Raw genomic sequence first — 23,497 nt, 5'->3', positions numbered from 1 at the left:
GTTGGATGCTCAACCAACTGAGCCACCCAAGGACCCTATTCCTTTAATTTTTAAAAAAAAAAATTTTTTTTTCAACGTTTATTTATTTTTGGGACAGAGAGAGACAGAGCATGAACGGGGGAGGGGCAGAGAGAGAGGGAGACACAGAATCGGAAACAGGCTCCAGGCTCCGAGCCATCAGCCCAGAGCCCGACGCGGGGCTCGAACTCCCGGACCACGAGATCGTGACCTGGCTGAAGTCGGACGCTCAACCGACTGCGCCACCCAGGCGCCCCTCCTTTAATTTTTTTAAGCATGGCTTCCTTTACTTCTTTGAACGTATTTATACTAGTTGCTTTGAAACCTTTCAACCTTTCCCCATCTAATGTCTAGACCCACTCAGGTCCTGTTGACTGCTTTTTATCCAAGTATGGGTCACCCTTTACTGTTTCTTTAAATGTTTCATTCTTTTTGTTGAAAACTGGACATCTGAGATAATATATTATAGTTATTCTAGATTCTGGTATTTTCCCTGAGAGTTGTTGCAATGTTTTGTGTGTTTGTTTTACAAACTTAGCTACTGTAAATTGTAGAGTTGACTTTCCCCACCATGTGCAACCTCTGATGTCTCTACTCAGTAATTTTTTTTTAATTCTTATTTTATTTTTGAGCCTGGCTTTCTTAAGACCATCCCTGTGTCTGCATAGTTCAATAGTCAGCCAATGATTCATCAGAGGTTTTACTTGAGTTTTACTTGAAGCCAATAAGCCTTCTACTATTTATTATTGGATCCATGTATGGGTTCATTCAAAGTTCAAGGACTTTCTGTCCTATCCCAGCATTTATTTTCTGATAGGTTCTCTTGTATCTACTCTGCACAAGTGTGTAGTCTCTCAATTAGCCATGAATATTTGAATAGCTTGGACTCCCTTTGGCCTTGCATGTTCATTCAGCCAAGAGGTATAGTGATATTATTAATCCCCTATATGGCTGTCTCACATCTAGGATCTCTGTTTGATTTCTGAATGGTCTATTGGTCTATTGCCTTTTCCAAATAGAACTACATTTCAAATGTGCAGTTTTTGGCCTTCCTCATTTTCCTGCTTCCAGGATCACTACTTTTACTGAGAATGTTGTTGGGAGTGGGTTTTTCACCTTCCATATAAAATTAGGTGAGTTCCTGCTGGCAGCAAAGCTGCTGGCTTTCCTGGCTACCATACCAACCAAGTCGGGAAATGTAGAAGCAGCTCTAGGCAAGAACTCAACTGATTCTCAGTGTTTTTAGTCAAAGTTCAGTGGTTTTGCATGAATAAATGCTTCTCAATTTTCTTTTTGCCTTTGGTTGATTTCAAGGACCGTGAGATGTTTGCCTTTGACAATACTGTCCAGTTTTACAGTTGTTTTTAGGGCATGGACTTGCCTCCCTCCTCACTCTGCAATAAAGGAAGTTAGGGCTTCTCAATGGATTTTTCTGTGTATTATGGGTCATATTTTCCAGCTTCTTTGCATATGTAGTAATTTGTAATTGGATGCCATACATTGTGAATTTCACATACCCTTGAGCTTTGTTAGGACACAGTTAAGTTGGTTGGAAACAGTTTGATGTTATGGACTGAATGTTTGTGCTCCTCAAAATTCCTATTTTGAATTCTAACCCCTAATGTGATAGTATTAGGAGGTGAAGCCTTTGGTAAGTGGTTAGGTCAGTGGAGCCCAATGAATGGGACTAGTGCCCTTATAAAAGAGACCACAGAGGGGCCTCTCACTCTGCCATTTGAGGACACAGAGAGAAGATGGCCATAATGAGTCAGAAAGATGGCTCTCACTAAACACCAAATCTTCCAGCACCTTGATCTTAAACTTCCTAGTCTCCAGAACTGTGAAAATAAATGTCGCTAAAGCACCTAGTCTATTGGTATTTTTTATAGCAGTCTGAACCAAGACATGATTGAGTCTTTCTTTTAAGCTTTATTAGGTAGGAACAGAGCAGTGTTCAGTCTAAACTAATTTTGCCACATTACTGAGTAAAACTCTCCTGAATACTTTACTTGATGGCCTTATATCTTCACCTTTTCTAGAGTGAGTAAAACAGGAACCATTCTAGCTGATAAAAACAGGAACTACTTCCTGCCCTATGTGTCTCTTGGTGATTATTCCGTCTAATTTCTTCAGGTGGTGCTTTCCCTGGCCTTGGGAAGTTTCCTCAATAGCATATTCTCATAATTATCTAGCTGAAGCTTCAAGGGAGACTTGCAGATCTCTGAAGTTCTCATATACATCTCTCCTCTCAGGTTCCTTGTCCTGAAAACTCTAGCTATTGTGGTCTCCCCAGATTCCCAGCTCTGTCTCCTTATTTCAAGGAGACTACCCAGATATACCCGAGTTCTCCTTCATGTGCCATAACCTGGAAACTCTCTCCAGACAGAAAACTGGGACAATCATATGGCCATCCTCATCTGCTTCTCATCTCTCAGGAAATTGTCCTTTATTGCTTGCCATTCAATGTCTTGAAACCATTATTCCATACATTTTGTCTCTTAGTTTTTCAATCCAGGAGAGTAAATCCAGTACCTGTTGGCCCATCTTTCCCAAAGGCAGACGTTAGGAATGCTTATTTTAATCTCAAGAGCACATTTAACTGAGTCTGTTGATTTTTCCCCCTTCCATACATGTTCACTATAACTCACGACAAGCCTGACCCAGTCTTAATCATAAAACATTGTATTTATTTAAGTATTTACTGCAGCCAGCCACTGCCCAGTGCTGAGGATACAGAAACAAACTAAAATAGGAACTACATGGTAAGGGGGTCTACTGTAGCCTGGTTTCTCAGTATCTAGTCTTTCAGTGTAGCAATCTCTCTGTTCTTCCCTCATCCAGATCCACATAACTTTCTTCCACCTATTAGTCCTATTACTTCTCACTGTACATTGAATTTGCCTAATTCATTTAGGTAAAGAGAATACTTTTAAAGCCTCATATACCTTTTCCTTATGAAAGTAAATTTTTCCCTTCATGCCATCCTTCTCTAATAAAGGGAAAACATTTCCCTCTCTGTTATCTAGGCCTACATTTATTCTGTTTTTCTCTCATCACATTAATTTTATTTGGGCAAAAGAACAACAATCATGTTTAAGCTTAGGATGAGAAACAACACAGCAGGGTTCCATAAATAGAGTTTAATTGCAGTAATTACTTACGTTAATTATATATCAACTGATTATTTTTAAGACATATTTATTGAGCACCATCAGCTTTCAGAGGTACCCATCATTCTCCCACTATCTTTTTCAGATTCTAAATCCATGTTCAGAATAATCAACTATCATTTGACACATGGTATAATAAGTACCTAATGAAATCCCAATTAAAATTGTATTTGAGATGCTTAATTTTAGAGATAAATTAGAAATAATTACATGATTCAAGAATCCACATCAGACAGAAGAGACACAACTATATCTTGACTAACTGGAAAGGACAAGCACAGATGAAGCCTTTTAATGTACTTTCCAAAACCTGTTACAAAACATTATTGTACCTTAGCAGATGGCACCGAGAAATGTCTTTTTATTTTTTTAAATAGACAGTTCCCTTTCATATGCTGACTTGAGTGATTTTAGTTCTCATTATTACTGTCATCTGTTATAGCGAGGAAAAAAGTGGGGGGGGCGGCTGGTGGGGGTGAAAGCACGTTATTTTCCATAAGGCAAGAACATCAGTATGGAGCCAGCCTTTGAGCATACTAAGTTTAATTTACTGAGCTACAATAAGCAGGAGAATGTACCAACGGTCTCTTAGCTGTTCATTTCAAACAACTTATCTTCATTTGGAGGTAAGACACTTGGTGCTTGCTGGGCACAGTGCTTCCTCTCTCTCCCCCTACGCCACCCCCAGCTAATTTTTCCCCTTAAGATTTAATGAATTCTGGAACCAATCAAATGCAAGTCGTTAAGAGATGCAAGCCAGGTAAAAGCTTTAATATCATCTCTTTCAGAGTTCAAAAGGCCACTTCTCTATACTAGGATCACAAAAATATATTTATTCCCTTCTGAAACAGCTATTTAGCCAACAAGGGGGAGCAGAAAACTGCCCATTAAATCCACCAAGACTTTGCTCAGAGCTTCCTCTCCTTTCTGCAATATCTTTGTTCAGAGGACAACAGGCACATTTACAACCTCACTTGGGGAAACTGTTAACCATACATTTCTGATCTATGTAATTTGCTGTTAAAGAACACAATAGCATCTAATAGAAAACAGCTGTTACAAAATCTACTCTTTCTGGCAGGAGCGGTTCCTAATGTAGGATTTTAATTTTATCTTCTGATTGATAACACCCCATTAGCCATATCCAGATTCCTAACTGCAAAATGACACATGGGCACTATTTTAAGCTCCCTCCCAGATGGATATCATTATGCTTGCTTGTCCCTCTGAGCAGAAAGTCCACAGTTTGGGTGGAGGAGTGTGATACAAGCACTTATTACCACCCTGACACACGAAATGGGAAATACTGGTCACAGCTGATCCGGAGTGTTCAAAATGCATAGATAAGGCAAGGAAGGAAATTTGAACAGAAGAGAAAAGATAATGGGTGTTCAGTATTATAAAAATTCAGGGGCACAAAACCAAAAGTATTCTGCATTTCCTGGAAACATGAAATATTTTCCTTTGACACTTTGGACTTTTAATTTTTGTAAGAAACACAGTATTTTCTTTGACTCGTTGTGCAAGATTTTATTCAGGAATAACTAAATTTATACGGAAGATGTCCATATGGGAGAAAAGGATTAATAATTATTGAATCATCTGTCCCAAGCCCATGGCAAAAGCCAAACAATAATTACTCTAAAAAGGGGGGAATTTTTCCATGGCAACCTTGTTATAACAGTACCTGAAACAGACAAAATGTAGGTAGAATCTTCAACAAGTTTCAACAACAAAATATTCAAGAAAAAATAAATTTCATTGGAGTGGCAGTAGGAAGAAGGAAGAAAGGTCTATGCCCAAATTGAAATTCTAATAAAATTGGTGACTGATTCATCATGCTTTCTGGAATAACTTTAATTATACATCTAAAACCATCTTTCACTACCACAGGCATGACAGAAAGGCACAGAGTCATATACCAGCCTTAATGAGATCTATTTAAAGCATCTCAACAATTATTTTGTAATGACTTCAAAGTCCAAATCAAGGTACATTTCTATATGGAGTTCTAGGAGCACCTCAGGGCTGAAGTGCTGTATTCATAAGTAGAGACTATGGTTCATTAAAGGAGACAGGAGCTGGAGAAAATTACCGGGTACCCAAGTTACTGCATGGTTTGTGCAGCATTTCTTCACCAGAGAAACCTCTCTGAACAACCTTGTTTCCTCAGAGTTAGGACATTTATTTATTTTTTTTTTTAATTTTTTTTTTTAACGTTTATTTATTTTTGAGACAGAGAGACACAGAGCATGAACAGGGGAGGGGCAGAGAGAGAGGGAGACACAGAATCGGAAACAGGCTCCAGGCTCCGAGCCATCAGCCCAGAGCCCGACGCGGGGCTCGAACTCCCAGACCGCGAGATCGTGACCTGGCTAAAGTCGGACGCTTAACCGACTGCGCCACCCAGGCGCCCCAAGAGTTAGGACATTTATAGAGAAATATCCATTCTCTGTATGTTGATCTTTGTCATTCTCCACAATTGAATTTTTCCTGACACAACTGGGCGTGCTCAGTTTTGGTTTTTACCTTTCACTTAAGTACCACTTCCTCTAAGAAACCTTCCCAGACCCCTAGAATAGGTTGAGTCTCCCACAGTATTTTTACATGGCACTCTATGCTTCCCCTTTACCATTCCTCATCACATTGAAATTTAATGTTTTTCTATAGGAATTAAACTTTTAGTTAACCCATGAATCCATATTATGGATAATGATGATTTATCTACCTAAATACCACCACCACTACCAGTTCTTCATTGAGGGTTTCTTGGAATTTGGAGACTCCATGTTAGAATTCATTGATCTGATCTAAATCCCTTAGTTTATGAATTATGAAATATACATTATCTATGGTAATGTACCCAATCCGAGGCAGGCTTAGACTAGGACTCAGATTTCATGATTCAACACAAGCGACTTCTACTAAGTGTTGAGATCATTTTTTAACTCATTAAGAGAGTTTGACCCATGTTTCCTCCTTTCTCTCTCTCTCTCTCTCTCTCTCTCTCTCTCTCTCTCTCTCTCTCTCTCTCTTTAAAATAGGCTTCATATCCAGCATGGGAGCCCAACAAAGTGCTTGAACTCACAACCCTGAGATGAAGACCTGAGCTGAGATCAAGAGTCAGATGCCTGGGACACCTGGATGGCTCAGTCAGTTAAGCATCCAACTCCTGATCTTGGCTAAGGTCATGATCTTATGGTTCTTGGGATCAAGCCCCATGTCAGGTTCTATATGAGTTGACAGCATGGAGCCTGCTTGGGATTCTCTCTCTCCCTTTCTCTGCCCCTCTTGTGCTCTCAAAAAAAAAAAAAAAAGAGCTGGATGCTTAATCGATGGAGCCACCCAGGGCACTCCCCTCCTTTTTATTTTTGGCTCCTGCCAATTCTCCTACTTTTCCCTGAGCCTGGATCAGATAGACATTTATCAAACTGAAGGAGAGGTATACACTGATTCTATGCCATATCCCCTAAAATTGCAGAGAAAGACAAGCATATATTCCACTCTCTGTGGCAGTTTGGGCATTTGCTCATTGTATGGGCTCCACAAATCTTGCCTCATACTTTGAATCTCAAGGGAAAGAGGTGAATATGAAAGGTCAGAAAGTATTCATAACTCATGAATGAATATCCAGGGTAAGGTACCGGATGCAGATATGGGAAGTGTAGCCTCTAGTATGTCTTCCTCCCTCTTTGTTATGTCACATTTATACTTAATACACTGCAACTTGTTTCCTTTTCCTTTCTTCTCACTTTTCCCTAACTTTTGGATATGGGCTGTGTTGGAAATAGTCAATTTTACAACTTATGCCTTAGATTGTGGAAAATGTAAGGAGGATCACAACAGAACTGGAAAAAGCATGGACAACCCCTAAAGAGTCTAAGTCTGGAGCAAAATTAGGCAACTAAGATTCTGGGCCATATATTTGAGGATAGGCTACATTGTCAGTTCTACAAAGAGTTATATGATTGTTAGATTGATGCATTTGTCTTTTTAGAGCATAAGTACAGGAAGAAAAATTTATTTACATATTGAACAGCCAACAGAGGATAGGAGTGGGAATTTTTCATTTTTTGGTCACCTATAATCTGAATCCCCTTCCTAATTTTGGAGAATCCCTTATTCTATGGATGTGGGCATTCAGGTGACCAGATAATTTATCATCCACATTGAAAAGCTATTAAGAGTTAACAGGGCACTGGTATAATCATACTGTAACAATCAACAGAAACCAGATTGTTCAAGGCAAGCCAGGACATACGGTTACTCAAGTATTATAAAAGGCAATCTCTGACTTCTACGACAGAAACCATGAAGAGGGATCCAAAATCCCTCTCCCTTCTCCTGGACAGCTAACGCACAGGCCTGTCTAGTGGCTCAATCAGATGCTCCTTGAAGAAATGATGAAAAAATGTACTGGTTGTTAAAAGACATTACTAGCAGTGGCAGAGTACTTATACCATCAAATTAAGGTTAAGAATCTAGTCAGTACTAAACATGTGATAATCTAGTGGCTGCAGGGCTAGCAAAAAACATCCTAACCATACTGTTCTTTTGCTATAACCATAACAGAGTGTGGTATCTATAGTGTCCAAAATGGCTCCCAATTAACTTAGCCTCCAGATTTCACCTTGCCCCCCTTATACCATCTCCTCCCACAATGAATCTGTTTTAATCAATGACTTGCTTTAACCAACAGAATGTAGAGGAAGTAATGCTGTGCCAGTTCTAGACCTAAAGCTGGGTATTATCTGGAAGCTTCCACTTCTAAATTTAGGGAGCCCTGAGCCACCAAGTAAGAAATCTAGTTAGCCTGCTGGAGAGACCACATATAGAGGGAGAAAATCTGGAAAAAAAAAAAACAAAGAACAAAACAGGACCAGTAGTTTAGCTATCCCTGCCAAAGTCTCAGACATGTGAGAATCTTAGACATTCAGCTCAGTTAAGTGCTCAGTATAGCCCCAGGCAACATCATACAAAGCTGAAGGGCCAGGCTCAGCCCAATCAACCATAGAATGAGAGGAGATGGTGTTGCTTAAAGCCACCAAGTATCAGGGTAATTTGATATACAGTAGTAGATAACTAAAACTCATAAGTAATCAATTTATCAGCCTATTTTGGTTATTCCTATTTCACTCACCTCATTCTCTAATTCTCCTGTTTCATTTCATTAATCTTCATCTTTTCTCCTGATTTACTGATGGCTTTTCTAAACATAATTATCTCCACTTTTTACACTCTAAAATAGGAGCTCCCCAACATTTCAAACAAGAGGGTCCTAATTTTACTTAAAAATTGCATGCAATAGGTATACTTTTAGCAACCATTGATTGGGAAAACATAAACTGGCAAAAAGAAATTAAGAATTCAGCAATAGTCTTAAGCAAATTTGTATATTCTTCAGAATAACGACATATATGCATTCAAAAACAAAGAATGAAACATCCATGTAGAAACATATTACTTATCCAATACTTAGGAAGTGTACAAACCTTGGATTTTATCCATAGCTCCTCACCCTCAAAATCCACATCCCACAGTGTAGAAGCCACTAAGCTGGCATACATGTTTCTCCTCTGACACTCCTTTGAGATAAACTGGTTCCCAAAATACTCAATTTCTTGGGAAAGAAAAACAATCTGGAAAACACCGTAGCTCTGGAAAGATAATATCACTGGGAGCAGATAGAATGAATACACAAATTTCTAAAAAATTTCCAAGAAACCAACTATCTTCAGAGGATTGGGACAAGGTAGAGGGAGGCCGAGGGGGAATCAACATTTTGGCAAGAAATGGCTCACAGATAGGCATAAAAGTTTTGCTAACAAGCCATCTGGATTGTCAACATAAAGCTCTTCATGAGTCCTATAAATGGTTAACCATACACACCACTTCCACCCAGTCACTTCCCTTTCCCACTTCCTTCCAATAAACAGGAAGGCACCTAGAGACAGACCTTTTTCTGTTTGGCCAAGTAGCCTACCAATGGAAAAAAATCAGTTCTTTCTGGTTTAAGAGTATGCCAAAATTTTTTAAATGGGGTTTTCTTTTGCTTATTTAATTTTGGGATTTGTTTGGCATCCCACAAGCATTTCTGATAGGTAGAAGAAAATAATTAGGATAGAGAGGTGAATAGCCTCCTTTTTGATAGCATCTGATTCACTATTCCTTATTAAAATAGAAAAATGTTACCCATACAAAGTTAGGAACAATTTCTCCTCACTGTATTTTTAATGTGGATCCAGCAGTTACTTCAAATAAGGTCATTTTTATTTGCACAGGTGCCTCTCTGGAGATAACCCCAGGAATATCTTATACATATTTGTGTTTTAAAACAGGCACATAACACTTTGGAGGAATCTAAGGAGCACCTCTTGGTAACAAATGATAGGCCAGAGCTGAGCACAAGGATGAGAGCTTATAACAGAAACACCCTAAATTGACACAACATCTTTATAGATGACATTTTTAACCTTAATGGTAACATAAAGTAATGGCATTAGTGAGAGGTCAGACAAGTGGTAAAGGTGAAGATTTTGCTTTCTGCCTTAAAAATGACCACTAGAATTTTCCCCTGAATACCTTCCACCACTTCTGTGATCATCAGCTCCTGTGATTCCTGCAAAAATAAATTTAAAAAGCAACATCTCTCCCAGACTGTCTAGATTCACGGTTCACTATCCAATCACCCAATTTCAATAAATCCCAAATTAATAATTGCAGGTATGCATCAGGATATAAATAATTTTCTTAAATTAAAAAAAAATCCCTTTTCAACAAAACTTTTCTTTCTCTCTCAACTGGGGCCCCAGGCCTGGCTAGGAATCATTAGCCATGGAATAGATATAAGAAATTCAAACATATTATGAAAATCTTTGAATAATTCAGTTACCAAGTCAGTCAGCCATGAGAGGCAAATGCCCAAGAAATCAGGCTTCATTAGCTAGCTACTGGGTTCATACAGAGCTGCCCTAAGGATTCCAAGTACTAAAAATATCCTCCATGCCAGTCCTCTCTGTCATAGCATACTATGAGTTTCTTTAAATGTTAGAACATAAGGGAAAACAGGGGCAAGATGGGGCTTAAATATTTTATCAAGTGCCTATACTCTACCCCAAACACACATACATTATTTTGTTTAATACTTATAACAAGCCATGGTAGCTACTATCTTGCCATTTTACCATTTTACATGAGATTCTTGAAACTCAGAGCTATCCAAGGCCATGCAACTATGAATGGTGGATCGTCAATTTGAACACAGGTCTGGCTAACTTTACACCCCACCCATCAGTTCTGTATGGGCATAACCCCAGAGGTCTCTCTTCCCAGCCCATGCCACCTTACAATCAGGGAGTTGAAAGATGAAAGGCTAGAAGAGGAGGGCATACACAAGAAAGCAGTATGAAGTATTGCTATCAGGTAACAATTTTATAGTAAATATATATATATATATACACACACATATATATACACATATATATACACATACATATGTATGTGTATACATATGTGTATATATATATGTATATATATACATATATACATACACATATATATACATATATATACACATATACATACATATGTGTGTGTATATATATGTGTATATATATATGTATATATATATATATATACATGTATATATAAAGTTCAATAAGACAGTACAGATTCCTGTATTTTGCAGGAATGTGTTCCAAAACAAGTCTGAGGGCCACTCTTTCCTCCTTGGACTACCCATGATTGACATTTAGCAACCTCTCATCTACCGAAGGCCCAAGCACCTCTCATACTTATCTTGTGAATCACTTTCACTGTTTTATAAAAAATGCTAAGCTTCCAATATTTGTGCTCTCTACTAATAAAAGAATAGTTGCCATCCATCTAAATAGAGACTGATTCACCATTGATTTCCAATTGCAAAGTATATACTACTGGTTATTAAAGATGATGTTTATTTTGTCCAGGCTGGGGTTTTCCCTCTGACTCAGATAACATACCAATAATTTAGTCTGGAGTAATGAATCCAGAATACTTGATCAGATATCCTCAATTTACATTTTCATCAAAGTTGGTCATTCTAATGGAGCTTATTTCCTTACTATCATTTTGAATGCCCCATACAAAGGTCCTTAACTTCAGCTATTAATTAGTAAATGTAAACTATATGGGAACAGATTTAGGAACAGATTGTGAGGCATATAATAAAATCATTAAAACCTTCTCTAGTCAGAAACGAATTTTTTGGTGCTTTGGGACTTCTAAATAAGGCTAAGAAGAGACAATTTGTCCTCATTCTGAAGAGATAGGGCACTCCTTGGCAGTAATTGGGAGCTGTTGATGAAGGCTTTCAAGATGCACTGGCAAGTGGAAGGCTGCTTCTTACAGGGTTTCTGTTGTGTGTCGGGAGGAACTCTTCTGCTTTTAACACATGTTCAGGTGGGGAATTGAAAATCTCATTCTGAAATCATCTAAGACTCACAGAACTGCTGCTTTCCCAGCCAAGTCTCAAATGGGAAAGAGGAAGGGAAAAGAAGTTCTGGGTGGGGAGGAGGGGGAGCAGGCTGTGGGAACCAAAGTTTCCACTATGTTTTTGAGTGGTAATTCTCCATGAACGAGCTGAAATACAATGGATGACGCAACATATGACTAGGGACTGTGGAACAGCAACATAGGGCATTAATGACAGAGGTTTTGATTGCAACACATGAGATTCATAATCTCAAAGAAACTACTTTAAAAGAGTGAGGTATAACCCTTAACTCATTTTCTAATCAGTTATCTATCATCACAATAATGTTGTGCTCCAAACATGCCAAAGCTATGTGGTTTAAAACAACATTATCTTATTATTTGTTTTGAGTCTATAGGATGACTGAGTGGTTCTGCTGACCTCACCAGGTTTGGGTCACCTCATTCAGGCTCACGGGTGTGTGTGTCTGTGTGTGTGTGTGTGTGTGTGTGTGTGTGTGTGTGTGCGCGCGCGCACAAGCAGTCAGTCAGTGTGTGGATTGGGGACTGGTTTGTCTAGGAAGGCCCTGGCTAGGATGATTACCTCTCTCTCTTTTATAAATCCAGAAGACTAGCCCAGTCATGTTCTCAAGAGAACAGGTGAAAATCTCAAGTGCTTACCAAGTCTCTGCTTGCATCACATCTGCTAAAGTAAATGTCTGTCCAAAAAGTAAGTCACATGATCAAGCCCACTTCAGAGTGAGAAGGAGCTACATAGCCATAGCACAAAGAGTAGGGACACACAGATTGGGGTTCTTAATGCACTCAATCAACTAAAGAGGTCTTTCAGGAACTAATTCTAAACAAAACCTTTAACACTAGTTAACTGATGGCTCCCTATCACTATCCTCTAGGTAAAAATATACCTTCATTAGACCATACAAATCAGTTAAACAAATGGGAACAGCATAATTGGGGTTATTTAATCTTATCTTTATAGATGTGCCCTCATTAGACTCTGTAAACTTTATCATGTATCAGGAAGGGTATAGAGCTGAGAAGAATGTGGGTAATAAGTAATTTAACCACTCCCATGCCAGTGATCTGGACTGCTAAATGCTAAAAATATGTATTTCTGAAGGTTACAACATTCAAAAATCACCAACCAAGTCAGGAAAACTGAAGCCAGAGGTTGGCATAGCAAAATTTCCCATGGTATTTGTGATTACAAATTAGGCTATTAAATGAATAGCTTATTATAACAATATAAAAGTGGTAAAGCTAACGTCTCCCTAAGGACTTTGAGTTCCATAGTTCCTGACTCTTGTGGGTTTAAATTTGTAACCTGTCACTGCACTAAGTAGCTTTTACATTCAGTTATTTTGGGGGAGAAAGTAAGAGGGAGGGATGGAAGGAAGTAAGAGAGAGGGAGGGGAAAAGGAAAATAACTGAGCATATGTCTCAACAAAGCTCACTTTTATACAGTTAATGTTGCCTGCTTTATCCCCTGTTCACAATGGGGAGCAGGTAGGATCAGCCTCCTTTTTGCTTGTCTAAGCTTCCAACTGAAAGAACAGGGGAACATACTATCATTGTTCCAATTCTGGATTGATCTATCAAGAGGACTTTTCATCCCCTCCCCCCCAAAAAACAGCCATATCTTGTTGTCATTCAAACCTCCAGCTGTAGACTATTCTACATCATACATTTGGGGCTCAAGTGTGTTTTGCATAGTAATTCTAAAATATAGTATGCTTTCGAACAGTAGCTTCCTAAGTTGTGTTCTTGATTTTACCTCCCCCAAACCTCTCCTCTCTTCCCCAAAGGATCAAGGCCAAAGCCTGGAAAACACCTGTGTGAGACCTTCTCCTACTCTTAGAATTGTTAACTGTCCTATAGGAGCAACAGTAGAATCCCACAGTGGAAAATGTGAATGACATTGTTTCCTGACAGATGATTTCTTTCTGGGATCCCAACTTCCCTCAATTTCTTGTAATGCCAAGAAATGAAGAGATATGGAGTAAATTTTTAGAACACAGAAGAAAAGAAAACATATGGAAACTGATTTTAACTTAAAGGTTTCATCGCATTCAGGACATTTGACATGAACTGAATGATTTTCTAGCCATGAGGTTAGAGATGTGACTAAACATGGACCCTGCCTCGAGCATCTCACTGTCAAATGACAATTCTGAGTTTTTAAAAGGCAACTAGAACATCACTACAGCTGTTGTTCTCCAGGTGCTTAGTAGGGGCCCACATGGAAATAAAGCAGCCAGCCTTGAGGAAGATAAAAGATCAAGGAGGGCCTACCATTCCTGCTAAATCCTCACTGGAGACCGGGAGTAGTGGACAAAGCACTTTCCCATGTGTGATGGCCAGCCAGGTGTGTAACCTTGATGAACCAAGGTATGCAACCTGGGGCAAGTTAGTTCACTTCTCTGATCTTAGTTTCCTAATAGGTAACATGAGAATAATGGGAGACACAACCTCACAGGGCTTTTGTGCGGGCTAAATGAGTTGATCTATATAAAGTGCCTGGCATAGCATCTGCAACATAATGATCGTTTCATAAACATTAGGCATTATTACTGATTGTTGCTTCTAAAATGTGTTTAGTACTGTTAGGTATTACCCTAACATGTTGCAAGCAGTATCTCATTAACCTTTGAGATGCAGACTATTATTATCCCCATTAGCAGAGGAGGATACTGAAGCACACAGGAGTTAGTGAGACTTGAACCTCAGTCTTCAACTCCCATACCTGGCGCGCTGGTTAGTGTTAAATGGTTCGTAACTGCTATCACTTTAGGGATTGGTCTCTCTTCCCAGTGAATGCTACCTTACAGTCAGCAAGTTGAAAGCTGCAAGCCTAGAATGAGGAGTGCACATACAATGAAGCAGTATGAAGTACTAATTAACAATTTGGTAGTGAGAAAAAATATATATATAAAGTCATGCATGGGAACTGGATATTATAGCGGTCTGTAACCATTTAGCATTGGGGCAAATAAACTGCACCATTCAATGGCACTTAAAGCTAATACTATATAAGAAGGCAGTGCAATAGGGAATTGTATATTAATGATCCTAAGACCTCAAAAGAAAGTCAAATTATGTTCGGTTTTGTGTTTAAGAAATGAGGGAAGTGTGATACATTTTAAAGAAATATTCCTACCAAAGATATAGAAATTTATAAAATTTATGGTAATCAAAGGAATAAATTCCACTTACATACAAAAATCTTATTCCTAGATGGTGATACATAGAGTTTCAATCAAATTATAGGGTTGACAATGTCTTTTTTTTAAATATTTTTTTCAACGTTTATTTATTTTTTGGGGGACAGAGAGAGACAGAGCATGAACAGGGGAGGGTCAGAGAGAGAGGGAGACACAGAATCGGAAACAGGCTCCAGGCTCTGAGCCATCAGCCCAGAGCCCGACGCGGGGCTCGAACTCACAGACCGTGAGATCGTGACCTGGCTGAAGTTGGACGCTTAACCGACTGCGCCACCCAGGCGCCCCGACAATGTCTTTAAAAATCCCCTAGTCCTACTCCAATATTTTAAGGGTAAGGAAACAGACCCAGAAAGGTTAAGTGACTTGCCCAAAGTCACACAGTTAATTAATGCAGAGCTGGGACTTGAGCTTTGAAATGTTACTGAAAACACTGCTTGTTTGATTGACTGGTTGAGGGATAGAGTTCAGTTTGGACCCCAACTTTGAAATCATGGCAGGCTTTTTAAAACTCCCAATCCTTAAGCCATACCAGACTTCAATATTTTTAAAGCTCCCTGAGTGATTTAGATGTGCAGTCAAGGTTGAGAACCACTGGTTTAAACAAGTAATAATTCATACTGCATCCACCAAGAGCCACATGTTAAGCACTGGGGATGCAGTAAAGAATAACATTGCTCTTGCCCTCTGGATGCTTACACCTGGCAGACAAGCATATAAACTGATTACTATAAATCAGCGTGATGGATGGCAAGTATATTGGAATCACTTGGAGACCTCTGGAAAAAATCAGAATTGCTAGGGGTGGGGCCTGAGCAGCAGATATTTTTAAAGCTTCCCAGCCCAGTTTTGAAAACCACTACATTAGGCAATAATGTCCTACCAAAATAAGCCCTAGCTGTGAATCTTAAGGGACACATCACATTTGGACAGGAGAAGAATGAGGAAAAGATATCCAGGCACAGGGAAGAGCCCAGACATGGAGACATGAGACAGCATGGAATGCTGAGAAACTAAAAATAATGCAGGACATCTGCAGAGTCAAGTGAATTGAAGGAATGGACAGAGGATAAATTAGACTAGAGCTAGGGGCTGGGGTGTGATGGTTTGGCATCCCACATTGAGAAACCTGAAATCTATCCTTTGAGCTAGCTTTTCATTGTGCATCTCATCAGCTTTAAAAAAACTACACATAAAAACATGATTTTTATTTGTTACATATATCTACTGCTATCATTAGTTAATATCTCAAGGCATAGATAACACTATGGGAGAACTTCTTTGTTAAAAATGTGAATAATCTTCATAATTTCTATTTTTGGCTAACTCTTTGTCAGATCTAATTAAGTCATTATTGTTTTTGCCCCACAATGTGGCTGATAAAGAGCTTGTACCAAGAGAAGGCAAAATTCCAGTTGTCAGTATTATTTCTTTGTAAGTCACTTTCCCATCTTTCTGGGAGTTCATTTGGTTAAAATCAGATGACAAAATTAAGCAGATTCACCAGGGCAATGCTTTCTACCACTCTGTTATGAAGCTCCCTCTCTTTCCTTTAGTTACCTCAACTCCAGATATGACACAGGGACAGAGTATAGGTAGCAGTGTCATTCCCTATATTAAATGGTATTATATCTTAATTTCTTAATTGTGTGTGTGTGTGTGTGTGTGTGTGTGTATCCTAACATTTCTTCCTGTAACCCATCAGTCATCTTGAACACTCTCTTTGGAAAACACTGATGTAGTGATGGATAGTACATGATAGGAGAGTTCATGATTCAAAGGGTAAAAAGATCATTGATAGTAACTGCAAAGGACAACATCCAATACTGGAGGTGGAAGACCCATTAGGTAGCTTCCAAAAGAACAAAGTGAGCAAGGATTAGACTAAGGATGAATAAGGCAGTGAGAGCAAGAATGAAGAGAAAAGGGAGTATCCTCGAAACATTGAGAAAGGGAAGTTGGCAGGTCCCATAGATTGGGCTGTGAGAGAAAAGGGGAAGAATCAAGTGTGGCTCCAACTATCTTCCATAAAGGACCAAGTTATCAAATACACAATGACAGCAACACAGGAAAAGGTATCTGTAACTGGCTGTGTGTTAACACAGCAACTTTCAAAGCTTTTACATTCCTTTCCTTTTTTAGAGGAATTCATACATTTATTTTCTCTCATAATAAAGTCAGTGCAAACTCAGAAAAGCTTATTCCTTACATATATATGAGAAGCAGACCAAACCCCCTCTCTTTACACCATCAGTCAGAGCAACTAGCTCCTTCCACCACCCTCCACTTTTAGAGAGATTTAAGCCATGAGACACAATCAAATGAACAGATGAGCTTCTCAATCAGTATCAGTATCTTAACTGCCACAGACACAACCGGCCATGGTGATGCATTATACATTTTTCATGTTGTGTGTGTCTGCCTGGTTTGTCAAAACTCAGATTTCTTTCACACTTAAACTGCTGTCATCTCAATAATGTTATTCATTGTTAGCAATGACTCCCTGTGCTATATCACAAACACAGGACATGATACATACAGTTCCAGGAAGGAATTGGCAGGATAATATCTTCTTCTATCATGTGAGCAATTACCTACTTTCCCTTTATTTCCTTTTGTTTCTTTTCCCATGACACACAATGTGTACAGTTAACACGCAATTGTGTTGAGTTATGATACTTTAGATATTTTCATCTTAGGGATGTTAAGTGCTGATACTAAGCCTTATAAACCCAGTTCTCCTATCTTAGAGTGAGATAAGAAAAAGGAAGCAGTATCTCTCTTTAGGTGTCATTATATCACATATAATATTGTTTTCTATTATATTTTCAATATAAGATATAATTACATTAATTGCTAAATGGGAAACAAGATGTGAATCATAAAACTACTGAGAAGACTGACATAGTCCCAGACAGGAGCTCCCCTGACAAAGGGGAACAACAATTTTCTACCTCTCCAGTAATTCCGCAACCACATAAAATAAGACTTTCACTCTCTTAGAAGTATTGAGAAGCGGTCTTTTATCCTCTTCACCTCTAGCTGTGAAGTTGAATGACTGATGTAACTGGTGACATAGCACAAATGTGATGTCTACTGGAAAATATGTATCTATTGGACAGAATTAAAAGCTAAGATTTGCATAGGACTGTGAGATCCTGTTCTTGCATTTTCTTTTTATTTATTCATTCACTTTGAGAGAGAGAGAGAAACAGTGCAAGAGGGGGATGGGCAGAGAGAGAGAGGGAAAAAGAAGGAATACCAAGCAGGCTCTGCATTGCCAGCAAAAAGTCCAATGCAGGGCTCGAATCCACACAGCCATGAGATCATGACCTGAGCTGAAAGCAAGAGTTGGATGCCTAACCAACTGAGCCACCCAGGAGCCTGCACTCTTGCATTTTCTATGCTTGACATGAAGCCTCACTTTATCAACTGTGTAGTAGTCTATTCTGTAGTTTTCCACACATACTGATCCAGAAGTCCAGATGCAGGGTGGGGTAGAAATATGCAGAAGCCCATTTTAGCTTTGGGTCCAGTCAATAAGGCTACCATTCTGGGATATTAACTGTCATCCTGAAATCTCCAACAGTAGGGTCATGTAATGAATGATGGCAGGTCAGTAAAGCAAGAGAAGGCAAGGTGACATAGAGACGAAGCTACCAGGAATACCATGACAAAGATTTCATCTATTCCAGTGTTTCTGCAGCTTTAGTGAGCATAAGAGTTGCCTAGCAGGCTTATGATAATACAGATTCCTGGGCCTCATCCCCGAGTGTCTGATTCAATAGGTCTGAGACGGGACCCAGGCATATACTCCAACTATTTCCCATTCTGCCAGGTCTTGAACCATACTTTGAGTAGCACTGATCTACGATTAGCAGGAAAAATGAGCCCCAAGGAAGACAGACCAAAATTTTCCCCAAGAGACAGGTATCAGGTGCAGGAAATCTCTTCCTGAGACCAACCAGTGCAAATGTATGTGGGAGATGACAGTGCATCTTCATGTTTACAAAAGGAGGATGGGATCTGGTGAATTGTATCAGTGACCCAATCCTTCAGCGCTTCCTGTATCCTTTACCATGTGATTTTGTAATCATCCTGCTACAGAGGGAGAATATATTTCCCTGCATTTGGGTAATGGGATGTTAGCAATGTATTGTAACTAAAGGCTTGAAAAACCCTTGCCTAGCTGGCCTTCTCTCTTAGATTTCTGTTATTACATGTCCCTGCTAGCTGGCTGGCTCCAGTGAGAGGATGAGAGACTTGGGGAGGAGGGTCTAACTGCCCTTCTGAGACCAGCTCACACCAGCCAACTGACCCCCAGATATCTGGTGAGTTAAGCCAAGAGCAACAAAGCCACCCAGCCATGATCAGTTTCTTTTAGTCAACCCTCAATCAACCTGCAGATCTCTAAGAATAAATACTTGTAGTACTAGGAACTGAGTTCGACATAGTTTTCATGCAGCATATTTTGTGGCAATGGCAAACTGATATAGGGTCCAGGATGTTGCCTTTGGCAGCTAGGACTTCGAGAACAGCAGGAGTCATCTACAGCCATCTACAAACCTGTGAAGTTGATAAGCACTATTTTTCGGAGTCACAAATCAGGAGAGTTTAGGAATTAACAATCAATCTCAAGAAATTCCTAGGCCCATTCTGTGACTTTTAGATTAGAAAACTGAGGCTCAAAGAAAATAAGTGTCCTATCCAAGGTCATAGAGTATAATGACAGGCTAGAACCAGGTTTCCAACTCCAAGACCTGTGCTTTGTTTTCAGACTTTGTGTTTTTTTCCTCTGCATCCTGAAAGAAAATTTAAGCCTTTAAAAAAAAAACTGCCATTAGTTTCCCACTATTATGTATTTCCACTCCCCTTCATTCTCAAGCCTATGAAACAGTCACTAAAAATTAGGATTAGCAGGAGCGGAAGTCCATATCTTTAGGATACCGAATTATACTACAGCTGATAGTAACTGTGACCAACAAGAATGAACTGTGACCAATAACAATAATTCCCTGCAAAGAAAACAAATAAATTATACCATTAGGGTGAACAGTATTTGTTTATAAGAGATAAAACCATGTGCACTATGTTTTGTTAATTTCTTCCTTATTTACACTTTTGTTCCAAAAACATTTAAAATAAACCCCACTATTTTTACAAGAATGTTTAAAAAAAAAAACAGAGTGATTTCATTGGTTGGTGAGATTTTGCTTTTATTTTCCCTGAGAACTGTAGAAAAGAGGGTCCTATCTCTTTTAGGCTGACCTATGGCCTATTTTCACTCCATTCAGTAGCAGGCAAATGTGCCCTCCCAGCAGGTCCTGATAAACATAGGACCTTCTTGGTCATAAACTTACAGTTACTAGAGAATTTATCTCCAGACATAAATGTGATCAAGATCATAAAAAATGTCTCTGCTACCAATAGATGCTAGGTATAGTAGAAAGATCATTCATCAGGAGGCTTGGAGCCTCCGCTTATAATAAACTAATAATTACAACTATCATTTTTAAGAATTTGTTCCATATATGGTATTGTGCAAAGTATTTTTTCATTCATTCTATAAAACATTCCTTTGCCCTTTCCCCTATTACATTAAAACAGTCTTTGATTATGATCTCTTTCATATATAGAAACCAAGGTTAAGTAATTTGCCCAAGATTACAGAAAGAATAAATGGCAGAGTCAGGATTCAAATCCATGTCCTTTCTACTAAGGGTATATTTAACTACCAGTGCATGACTGCCTGGGATGATTTCACATGCAGTTTGGACAAATATCTTTGTCTCTCTGAAATATTTTCCTCACTTGTAAACTCAGCATCCATTTTTGGATTTTTGAGAGAATCATATATGTGGGAGCTTTTTAACTACAAAATGTTAACCCCCACTGGGCTGTAGAGTCAAAATTCTCATATGTTCTGTTTGTTCTGTAGAAGAAGGCAGACAGAGGAGGGTCAATAGGTCTTATAGACCCCCTAGTCTAAGTTCATAGAAAGCCTAGAGAAGATTGTTGAAAGAAGGACATCCAAAGCTGACCCCTAGTGTCCCGGTTTATTTTCACACAACTACAAAAAGTTGGAACCAGGGGAACCTTGGTGACCACAGGCTAACCCTACTCAAACTTTCTCCCTTCCTAGTTTTCCCAAAGAAGGCACCAGAGGCTATGAAATGTAAATATCCCACTCAGCTCAGAGCACTGATTAGTAGCAGAACTGGAGGCGGCACCCAGGTCTCCAGAGGCTATGACACTTTGCAGGACACAAGACTATCTCTTAAGTTACTTCAACACCATTCTTGTCCAATGACCAATTAGCACTAACTGATAAGGTTGCATGTCTTGCTCTAATTCTATAGAAAAACTACTAACCTAGAAAGAAGGAGCACATCCAAGGTAGAATTTAATCTTCACGAACCTCTTGGCATTTCCAAACTCAATAAAATTTCAAGGGTATACCTTTATGAGAAATAAACTTTGCTTTCTCTTTACATCTATCCCTTTAGAGAAGAAAGACATCTCCTTTTTATGCACTGTCTGAATACTATGCTTCACAAGTTTTGTTTTGTTTTTCCAGTCATTAATACTCCTGGCTATTTCAGATCAACCCTAGCAGGGGAAGAGAATAATGCTTCAGGAGAAAACATGAAAAGTCTCTTGCAATTGCCATTTTCTAATGCTTTGAGGCAATAGCAGCCAAGTATCTAGCCTACCTGACCCCAGAGGGCTGTGAAGGGCCCTAACATCCCGTTCAATTTATACTTTGCCAAACAGCTTTAGCACATCTGCACTGAGACTGGGATCCAAGAGTTTCAGACAGTATGCTCTCTCAAACTCCATCCTATCCCACATTTCATTTTATTTATAAATGGACAAGCAATTTATAGTTGCAGAGTTAAATTCAAAGAAGGGGCTGTGCACTTGGCATTTACATCAGGTCAGGCAGTAGAACACCACAACAAACAATAATGCAAATAGGAAACAAAGGGTCAGGGTTGTGTAGAGGGTTTTGTTATTTTTTTTTCCTATTATATACAGGATTAATAATAAACTCAGTGGGGCCTTCGTATAATGTATGCCCTGTTCAATGTCAGTGTGACCTGGTAATAATCTGCCCACCCTCAACTGTGGGAGGAAAAGGGCCATTAACAATACATTGCAAGCAAGGAAGTTTAATACAGTGAGAGTTTATAAAGTTAATAAGATGTTTAATCTATGTAAACTTTCTCTTCTTGGTTGAGGGTCTTTTCCCTTAATTTCTTCTCCTGATATCCACTCAAAGTTGTATAGGAGTTCAAAATAAACAGAGTGATTAGCAGATCCAAGGATACTTAGAGCACAACTGAACAAAAAGTTACCCCCAATGTGGATCAAACACTAGACTTAGAGCCAGTCATTGTTAAGCTAACCTTCTCAACAAATCTCAGAAAATCTGAACAACGAAGTGAACAGTATTTTTTAAAATAAACTTTATTTTTTTTATGAAATTTATTGACAAATTGGTTTCCATACAACACCCAGTGCTCATCCCAAAAGGTGCCCTCCTCAATACCCGTCACCCACCCTCTCCTCCCTCCCACCCCCCATCAACCCTCAGTTTGTTCTCAGTTTTTAACAGTCTCTTATGCTTTGGCTCTCTCCCACTCTAACCTCTTTTTTTTTTTTTTCCTTCCCCTCCCCCATGGGTTCCTGTTAAGTTTCTCAGGATCCACATAAGAGTGAAACCATATGGTATCTGTCTTTCTCTGTATGGCTTATTTCACTTAGCATCACACTCTCCAGTTCCATCCACGTTGCTACAAAAGGCCATATTTCATTTTTTCTCATTGCCACGTAGTATTCCATGGTGTATATAAACCACAATTTCTTTATCCATTCATCAGTTGATGGACATTTAGGCTCTTTCCATAATTTGGCTATTGTTGAGAGTGCTGCTATGAACATTGGGGTACAAGTGGCCCTATGCATCAGTACTCCTGTATCCCTTGGATAAATTCCTAGCAGTGCTATTGCTGGGTCATAGGGTAGTTCTATTTTTAATTTTCTGAGGAACCTCCACACTGCTTTCCAGAGCGGCTGCACCAATTTGCATTCCCACCAACAGTGCAAGAGGGTTCCCGTTTCTCCACATCCTCTCCAGCATCTATAGTCTCCTGATTTGTTCATTTTGGCCACTCTGACTGGCGTGAGGTGATACCTGAGTGTGGTTTTGATTTGTATTTCCCTGATAAGGAGCGACGCTGAACATCTTTTCATGTGCCTGTTGGCCATCCGGATGTCTTCTTTAGAGAAGTGTCTATTCATGTTTTCTGCCCATTTCTTCACTGGGTTATTTGTTTTTCGGGTGTGGAGTTTGGTGAGCTCTTTATAGATTTTGGATACTAGCCCTTTGTCCGATATGTGATTTGCGAATATCTTTTCCCATTCCGTTGGTTGCCTTTTAGTTTTGTTGGTTGTTTCCTTGGCTGTGCAGAAGCTTTTTATCTTCATAAGGTCCCAGTAATTCACTTTTGCTTTTAATTCCCTTGCCTTTGGGGATGTGTCGAGTAAGAGATTGCTACGGCTGAGGTCAGAGAGGTCCTTTCCTGCTTTCTCCTCTAAGGTTTTGATGGTTTCCTG

The sequence above is a fragment of the Prionailurus bengalensis genome, chromosome D4 (genome assembly GCF_016509475.1).
Source record: "Prionailurus bengalensis isolate Pbe53 chromosome D4, Fcat_Pben_1.1_paternal_pri, whole genome shotgun sequence".
Lineage (NCBI taxonomy): Eukaryota > Metazoa > Chordata > Mammalia > Carnivora > Felidae > Prionailurus > Prionailurus bengalensis.
The sequence above is the reverse complement of the archived record's forward strand: the minus strand, read 5'-3'. Positions refer to the sequence as shown.